The sequence below is a fragment of the Echinops telfairi genome, unplaced genomic scaffold, assembly GCF_000313985.2.
Source record: "Echinops telfairi isolate 266 unplaced genomic scaffold, ASM31398v2 ScPeMD7_7420;HRSCAF=8458, whole genome shotgun sequence".
Classification (NCBI taxonomy): domain Eukaryota; kingdom Metazoa; phylum Chordata; class Mammalia; order Afrosoricida; family Tenrecidae; genus Echinops; species Echinops telfairi.
Genome location: NW_022111320.1, coordinates 45,638,659 through 45,648,119, shown reverse-complemented (window position 1 = coordinate 45,648,119; position 9,461 = coordinate 45,638,659). Strand labels below are relative to the sequence as shown.

Genomic DNA, 9,461 nt, shown 5'->3' with positions numbered 1-9,461 from the left:
GGAACGTGCCTTCACGCGCTTTTCAGATCATCTTTAACAATGAGTATCTGGCCTCTTGGTTGACTGACCGAAGCGATCCTGGAAGAGAACTGAAAGGATTCTTGTGATTGCTCCCCTTAGATAAAGAAGGGCTCTTTTGATCCTGGATCCAGTTACCATTTCGTGGATGGGGGCCAGGGGTCCACACTCGTGTCACGAAGCCCAACGTGACAGCGGCACCACGGAAGAGGCCACAGGATAAAAGAAAGCTGGAGTCCGGTGTGGAGTTGTTTCTAAGTGACCAGCGCCTAAAGCAATGGTCCCCGGCGTGATTCTGTTTCCACGTGGGACTGCCCTTCAAGATTTCAAAGCCCACACTCAGTCAAGAACAAGCATGCTAAAATAAAAAGTCCTTCCAGGTAAGGGCTGGAAAAAACAAAGCAAGCATCTCTTACACCAACACCCCAAAATAAAAACAAAATCATTTTATGTTTTAGAGTGACAGAGCGAGCCTCTTCTCTCTCCTAACTCCCCTTCCATCTCCTGCATCTGCGTCTCAGAAATAACGCTGTTTGTTGCTTCAGGTATGCAAGAGCGATGGCAGGGTGGGGTGGGGGTGGGGGGCACCCAGACAGCTCAGGAACAAATGACATCCTGAAAGTCACGTAATGGGTAGAGGAGAAGAAAGCGCTCCAGGTAGGAGTGTCTCCCCTTTCTCCCTCTGGTCCCTCTTCATCACCTTCCTTTTTGTCTGGTTTCCCCTTTTCAATCATTATATTGGGGGCTCTTACAGCTCGTATACCAATCAATGGTATACATCAGTGGTATCAAGCATATTTGTACATATGTTGCCATCATCATTTTACAAACATGTACTTTCTATTGGAGCCCTTGGTATCAGCTCCTCTTTTCTCCCACTCTCCCCCACCCCATGACTCCTTGATAAATTATAAATTATTATTGTCTTCATATCTTACACTGGCTGCTGTCTCCCTTCACCCACGTTCCTATTGTTCATCCTTCTGGGGGGGTCTGGGGTAGATCACCTTCCTTTGTTAACCTCTTCCATTTGATTAGTGCTTTCTCTTCTGTTTTATTCTACCTTTGGCAGCTCAATGCCCTCATTCCTGAGGGGTCTAAAACCCTACAGTCCTCTGGCAAAGTCTTGAGCTTCCGGTTGGCCCCTCCTTTGTTTTCTGAGCATCATTAGGCCTGCCTCACTCTTGTGAATGTGATTCATCTTGCCTTTTCCCTGCCTGACCTCCTCTCTCCATCCTCCTCCTGGGGTGAACAAGGAAGCCTTCCCTCCAGTTGCTCCTTATTTTCCTCTGTCCCTATGAAATGTTCTCTTTCCTAAGAGATAAGAAACTTTGCTCCTTGGAGGCTTTTCCGGGTATTCATCTAGGATGGAAGCTGCTGCTTTCAGGAGCCCTGGTTTCTGTCCGTGATCAACGAGCGTGTGGTCCACTGATCCACAGCATTCTCGTCACCGGGGAGCTTCGAAGAAGCACAGCCTCCCTGGCGCCTCATCAACTGAATGAGAATCTGCCTTTGAACCCGAGCCACAGGTGTGTCGGGTCCCCTGTTGAAGTCTGGGAAGGAAGCACTACTACAGGCCGTAATGATTTGGAAGAGGGTCAAGTCAGGACCTGAGATGTCAAAGATGGTGCTGCTGAGGAGGGGTGACATCTGAAAGGGAGGAGGTGAGATGCTCACAATAGGCTGCATGGCGTGGGGAGGGGTGCCAGTGCACAAAAGATGGCAAGAGACCTAGGGGTATTGAACAACCTGGTGTGTGGGGCTGAGCTGGCCAGGGAGAGGGCACTATTTTCAGTAGGACATCAAATTCCATAAAGAGGATGTAAAAGAGCCAAGTATCTGCCTAGAGCATTACATGACCCCATCAATATGCAAATTCTGGAACTAAGTTTCTGGGAAAGCCAGGGCCAAAGATGTAGATGCCACTAAATCTGCCAAAGTCTCTGCCCAAGATCAGATCGGGCACTTCTCTTGATCTCTTTGCTCCCTGCTAAGGGGAAGGGTGGAATTAGGAAGAATAGCGAAAGTTACAACTTGAGAATTCATAAAGCTAATCAAATTCCCTGTGAGTTGAGCCAAAGATAGGTTTTTGGTCAGGCTCCCATGATCTCAGGGACAGCAGACTGCTAATAAAATTTCCTGCTAGTCTTGTTAGCTCAGGTTCCCAAGGAGCCTGAGTTATAGGGGTAACGGGATCTCTTGCAGTATCAGACCTCCCCAAGCCCCTGCCATTGAGTCAGTTCTAATGCATAGTGACTGATATATATAGGGGCTCTGAGACAGGTAAATCTTTATGGGAGCAGACAGACTCATCAGTACAGTTATATATAATTATAATAATTATATCACATATAAAAAAGAAAAAAGTTATTATTTTGAAGTTAATAAAGAAAACCAAGGAGTTCATTGTCAAATATTCATGTGAAAGGTCATACATGAAAGTACATTATTTGCCATACAATAACTTTAAAAAGAAGGTTATTTGGATTTCATTAAATATATCCTTGGTGGCAAAGTAATTACCCACTGGGCTGATAACCACAAGGTCAGTAGTTCGAAACCACCAGCTGCTCCTTGGGAGAAAGATGAGGTTTTCTACCTCCATGAAGAGTTAGAGTCTCGGATACCCAGTGAGGCAGTTCTACCCTGTCCTATAAGGTCACTGTGAGTTGGCATCGACTCAATGCAATGAGGGTTTTTTGGGGGGAGGGAGTGCTACCTTAAGGAGAAAAGCCCTAAAAATCAAAGTCCCTGCATATTCAAACAAACTAACAAAGAGTCTCAATTTCTATCAGTGGATTGAACAAGGAGTTTACACATATTGACAAGCATCTACTTTTTAATATAATATATATGAGGGGTTTTCAAAAAGTTAATGGAGAAAAATGAAATTAAAAGACAATGGAATTGTTCCATGAACATTTTAAAACTCCTTCATACATGAAACACACTTAGCATCTCCACTTTTTCTACATGTACAATTCAATGTTGCTAATTACATTCATCATGTTGTACAAAGTTCACCACTGTTTCCAAATGTTCCCATATCTGTGAAGAGAAGCACTGAGCTTCTCTGAGCAATGAGTCCCTCTGCCTACTCCCTCCTTTCCCTGTAACCAGGGGTAATAATAAACGATGGCTACTCTTCATTTGCTTTACTTTCTGAGCACAAAGATGACCTGAAGCACTTAATGATGAAGATCCCAGGATACAGTCTTTGGTATGGATTATGCCTCAACTTAAAGGAACAGAATTCCTCACAACTGGACACAGAAGCAACATCATAATGAGCAGAAAGAAGACAAAGGGGCCAATAGTTAGTATCACTTCACTTTGGGATCAACAGTATAAGTCAATGGAAGCGGCTGTCAAGCAATCAAATGGTTTATAGCATTGGGCAAATCTGCAAAAGACCTCTTCCAAGTGTTAGAGAAGAAAGACGGCACTGTGAGGGCTAAGACACTCCTGATCTGAGCCAGGATATTTTTCATTGTCTCATAGACATGTGAAAGCTGAACACTGAATAAGGAAGAGGAAAGAATAATTGATGAGTGTGAAGTGTTGGTTTAGACTATTGACTATACTGTGGATTGCCAGAAGAACAAAGAAATCTGTCTTGGAAAGAGGATACTCAAATGTTTCTTAGAAGTGCGGATAGCAAAGCTTCAGCTCTTGGACTTCAGGGATAACATCAAGAGGGACGGGCCCACGGAGAAAAACACCATGCTTGGCAAAGCAGAGTCACCCAAAAGAGGAAGACTTCGGCAGCATGAATGGACACAGTGGCTGCGACAATGGGCACCAGGACGGCAATGACTGTGAGGGAGACACAGGACCAGGGCGGGCTGCATTCTACTGTACACAGAGTCACTCTCAGTCAGAACTGACGCAGCAACACCTAATGACAGACAGCTCTACCAACTCAGGGTATTTCAGATAAGTGAAATCATAGCATGTCTGCCTCCTGAGGCTCATTTCTTATAATAATGCCAGACTGCTCATCCACATTTGTGAAGATGTACAGCTCTCCATCCTGTAGGGAAGAGAGCTGAGTGACCTGGGAAAGAAGAAATCACAATTTTATAAGACAGATTCAGAGCCCAGAACGTGGCTGGAAAACTGAAGAAAAGTGCTCAGTTTTCCGTTGGAAACTCAGGCTCTTCCACACGGAAATAGTACCAAGACACTTCTCAGCATAAAGAATGGGCACCACTCAGCAATGTCCCCATTCCCCATGGTTCCGTGCCCAGGGAAGATCCCAAACCACACGTTTCTGGGGTCAGGCACAGAGCCCACAACTGGCTTCACTTACTGGGGGTGGCAGATGGATGGAAAAGGGGGTGTGTTAAGCATGTACTGCCAGCATCCCCACATTATCTGCCAAAGGATTAAGTACAGGGATGCTGTTTGCGTGAGAGGAGGCTGGTACCCATGTCTGGTTCAAAGATTTTTCCAAACTCTCAAACACTTGTAAAGAAAAGACTAAAAGGAATGAGAGAAGAGACTCTGAAGTTTACTCTTGATTAAAGAGAGTCGGGAGTGACCAGAAGAAATGATAACGTGAAAGAGCTGAACAGAAAGTTTCAAAAGGCAGTTGAAGAAGAGGAAGTATTATAATGAAATATGCAGATTCGGAGGTAGAAAACGAAAGTGATGACCATGCTCTGCATGAAGAACAGAGGAAAAACTCAAGCTGAGTGAAGTATTGAAGGTTCTCTAGACAACATATGGAATGATGCAGGAAACAGCAAAAGAAAGTGGAAGGAATGAATGCACAGAATCAGTGAACCAAAAAGGCTTAACTGGTATTCAACCAGCTCAGGACAAAGCACTGATGTGATGCTTGAAGGAGGATGTCCGAGTTGCAAGGAAGGCATTAGTGAAAAGCAAGCATCTAGCAATTGATCAATACCAATTGAAATCTTTCCAAAACTGCTGCAGCATTAGAAGCACTCACTCATCTCTGCCAAAATTTTGGGAGAAAGCTCCCTGGCCAACTGATGCGATGATATCCCTATGTGTGCCCATTCCAAAGAAAGGTGACCCAACAAATGTAGAAAGTATCAAACAGTCTCACTAATACCACACACAAGTAAAATCTTGCTGAAGGTCATCCAAGGACCAGAGCAGCAGCAGGCCGATAGGGACCTGCCAGAAATTCTAGTCACGTGCAGAAGAGGACGTGGAGTGAGAGATGTCTCTACTGCTGATGTCAGGTGGATCTTGGCTGAAAGCAGAGAACACTAGAAAGTTGTTTCTCTGTGTTTTACTGACTGTGCAGAAGCACTCAACCGTGTGGATAAAAAAACCCAACTATGAATAATATTGCTAAGAATGGGAATTACAGAACACATAATTGTGCTCAAGTGGAACCTGTACATAGCCAAGAGGCAGTCATCTGAACAAAACCAGGGAATACTACATGGTTTAAAATCAGAAAAGGCTTAAAAAAATTAACCATGCATATCCTTAACCTAAAAAAGAATTCTCAAAAAAAATACAGCAAACACCACAATCAACAGTTAAACGTTAATAACATTTCCTTTTACATTAAGACTACTAACTGGATGTAACAAGAGAAGAATATTAGAAAAACACCAATAATAAAACTGATACTCTTAAACCATAAAATATATATAAATAAATAAAATCAGGGAAGGCAGCTAGCTGTCAAGATTGTATCATTTCACCATACTTAGTCAATCTGTAAACTGTGCAAATAATACAAGAAACTGAACTGTATGAAGACGTGCTCGGCCTTAGGACGGGAAGACTCATGAACACCCTGTCGTACGCAGGTGACTCAACCTTGCTTGTTGAAAGGGAAGAAGGCTTGAAGCACTCGCTGATGCAGATGGAAGCCAATAGCCTTTAGGGCGGATTACATGACAATGCCAGAAAGCTAATCCTCCCAGCAGGACCAGTAGATAACATCATGATAAATGGAGAATATACGATTATGCCAAGGATTTCACTGAACTGGGATCCGCAGTCCACGTACATGTAAACCAAGAAATGAAATGACGTATTATTGCACTGGGCGAATCCTCTCCAACATGTCTTTTAAATGTCACTTTGAGGACAAAGGTGTGCCTGACGCAAGCCCTGCATAATTTAGTCACCCCATATGCATGCAAAGGCTGAGCAATGAATAAGGAAGACCAGAGAAGAATTGATTTACAATGTTGGCGAAGAATATTGACTATATTGTGATCGAAAAATGACCAAATCGGTGCTGGAAGAAGTACACCCGGAATGCTCTTTAGAAGGGAGGGAGGTGCGGCTTCATCTCACCTACTTTGGCCATGTTATCAGGAAGGAACCAATCCCTGAAAAGGACCCATGCTAGGTAAAGAGGAAGGCTGCCAACAAGACAGACGGACACACCGGTTGAGACATAGACACGAGTGTGAGGATGGTGCAGCACTGGGCAGTGCGGGTCCGTAGGGTGCAATGAGCAGGGACTGACTTGTCCAGGTCACTGTGACTTGGAAGCAACTAGGCAGCACCCAACAACAAACAAACATGTATAGCCCCCAAATAGTTCACAAGGGCAGATCACTGGAAGCGTCTTCCTCTCAAAATGGACAGAAACTAAATGCTCCCAGGTTCTGCCGTGTAAAGAATGAGCTCCTGCACGCACTGGCGTCTGGAGCCTACAGGACAGTAGAAGTCGTGTTCTCAGGATTCTAGGGATTATCCCCACAGTGCCAAGGGCATCGGTCCTTCGTGTACAAGGAAAACTCTCCTTGAGAGAATGAATGATGCTCAATTAGATGCAGAGACAGTGTAAGTTATCCATGAGAGTGAATCCGTGGAGAACCTTGTGCCCAAGTATGGAAACCAACCACTCTGAAAAGGATCACCCAGGAGGTGGTGTGGATAGAGTGGGAGAAAAATGTAGACCGAAAATCAAAGCCATAAAGACCAGGCTTATAGATTTAATAGTAACTTGTGGAACCCCCCAAGAGTATATGGCTCGTAGACACGCTCCGGTCCTGGAGGTGAACTGTGAACTCAGTGCTGTAGCCAACTTTCAGTCAAACAGCACACAGGTCTATGATGCAAACAATAACACCGCAGAGGAATGCCCCCCTTAGAACAATCCACCATTCAGGATCTGAAGTGCAGCATTACCCGAGGGATAAAGCTCAGAAGGAAGGAATAAGAAAGAAGGATGGATGGAAATAGGAAACCCGGGAGGAAATGGGAAGGGGCTGCTATATTGTGAGGATCCCAATCAATGCCATGAAACAAGATGCTTATGAATTGTGAACTGGAAAACCTCTTTGTTTTTCAAACTTTCACCCAAATCACAAATGTGTGTGTATTGAACCTTAAACAACAACAACAACAACAAAGTATAATTGTAACATCGTTAAAGATCTGTACAATGGCAGAGGGAGAAGACAGTGAACCCATCCCAAGAAACTTGTACCAGGCGTGCCATGAAGCTGGTGTTGATGGTTGTTATACAAAGAGGACGCAGAATCACAGTGATGAGATGCTGCATGACCAGAGGCCTGTGGAGCTATTTTGACCACTCAGCACAATGACGTTTGCTTTTCAGGGATTTGGGAGGTGGAGGACATGACCTTAGGGCCCATGTCATGTGGCTCAGCAACTGTATTAGTTAGTGGAAATCTATGATTGTTCTTCAAGGTCAGAATGGGGTCATGAACGCAATAGATCCCCAGGTGGGAAAAACACTTGCTCTCAGTCAGGAGAGGAGCCCTGGTGCCACACTGGTCATGTGTTGGGCCATTAACCTCACAGACAGTTTAACCACCAGCTGCTCTGAGGGAGAACGAGGAAGCTTTCCACTCCTTGCTCTTCTCAGGCCTGTAGGGTTGCTATGGACTGGATGGCAGTGAGTGAGGAGCCCTAGGAGCACTGTTGTTGGCTAAGTGAGGGGCTGCTAACCTAAACTTCACCCCGGCTGCTCCAAGGGAAAACAATGAGTCTATCTTCTCTCATACAGATTGACGGCCACTGCAACACTAGACATCATGGCTATGGGTCAGGATCGACTCCGTGGTAGTATGTAGATAGGATTATTAACTTAATGTTGGTGGTTGGAACCTAACTAGTTGGCCCCAAAGGAAAAAAGGTCCAGAAACCTGCTTCCGTGGAAATTACAGCCAATAACCCTTGCTCTCAGGGGAGGAACCCTGGTGCCACACTGGTCATGTGTTGGGCGTTAACCTCACTGACAGCAGTTTAACCCACCAGCTGCTGCTCTGAGGGAGAAAGCCCAGAATTCCGAAGGGGCTGCTCTTCTCATCACATGCTGCTCTATGCATCAGTTCGACTCTGACCCAGCGGGGTCACCATGAGTCGGATCTGACTCGACAGCAATGGGTTTGGGTTTCTTCTATTAACGAGCACAATGGACAATGAGACGGAAAGGAAAGAAACAAGCAGTAAGGTGCTCTTGCACACAGTAACCCCCCCAAACGGAGCCCACTGCCATCAAGGCAATTCCAACTCACAGCCACCCTGCAGGACAGAGTAGGACTGCCCGAGTGAGTTTCCAAGGCCGTAAATCTCTACAGGATTAGAAAGCCTCATCTTTCGCCTGTGGAGTGGCTAGTGGTTTTGAACTGATGACCTAGTCGTTAGAAGCTTGAATTATACTCTGTGAATACGGCCCTTCCAGCTACAATAGCTTATGTGATGTATTATAGTTCTAGATCCCATAGGCCTGTGGCCTCTGTCTCATTTTGGGGGCCATCATTTGCTAAGGAATAGCAATAGGATGAGACTCGGATCTGACTTTAGTAGAGGGTATGAATTGGGTCCTATTCTGTTGAATGGTGATCCTGACTGTAGTGAATTGGATGCTACAACTGAGAGGAGAAAGGTAAGTGTTCCTAGAGTGTCCTGTCTGACAGTGCTTTGAAACCATGCATAAGGTTTTCAGTGGCTTCTTCAGCCACTGTAGGGAGACAAGTCCTTCTAAGTCCTTCTTTGTTGTCTGGAAACTCTTGCTGAAACTTGTTCACTTTGAGTGGCCCTGCTGGCATCTGAATTACCAGTGACCTTGCTTCTAGCATCTCAGCAACACACAAGCCACCACAGTTCGTCAAACCGATTGGCACGTGTGCTGAGTGGACTCAGGCACAGGCAGAACTGTGAAGACGGCACAGGATCGTGCGATGTTTCGTCCTGTTGTGCGTAGGCTCACGGTGGGTCAGAGCCAACTCGATGCACCTAACAACAACAACAATAACAACAACGACGACGAAGATGGTCCTTGGAGAAAGCCTGGCTGAGTGAGATGAGCAGGAGGCCAATGCCGTCTGGAAGCATCCTGCCAGCGCCCCCGGTCATATGTGTGTAAGTAAGATACAGTCCAGGTGGAGAGCAGATTATGATGTCTGGGTGAAATTCAATTGCACCATGTAACTCCCACCAAGTGACCTTTCTTGGCAAGGGTCTAC

At 45.3% G+C, this 9,461-nt stretch overlaps 1 protein-coding gene across 3 annotated transcripts in view; it reads right to left on the bottom strand.

Moving 5' to 3' along the window:
• The window catches only part of NEK11 (NIMA related kinase 11), a 295,896-nt gene that overhangs the window by 167,196 nt on the left and 119,239 nt on the right, over positions 1 to 9,461 (bottom strand). The gene's annotated exons all lie outside the window — the stretch shown is intronic.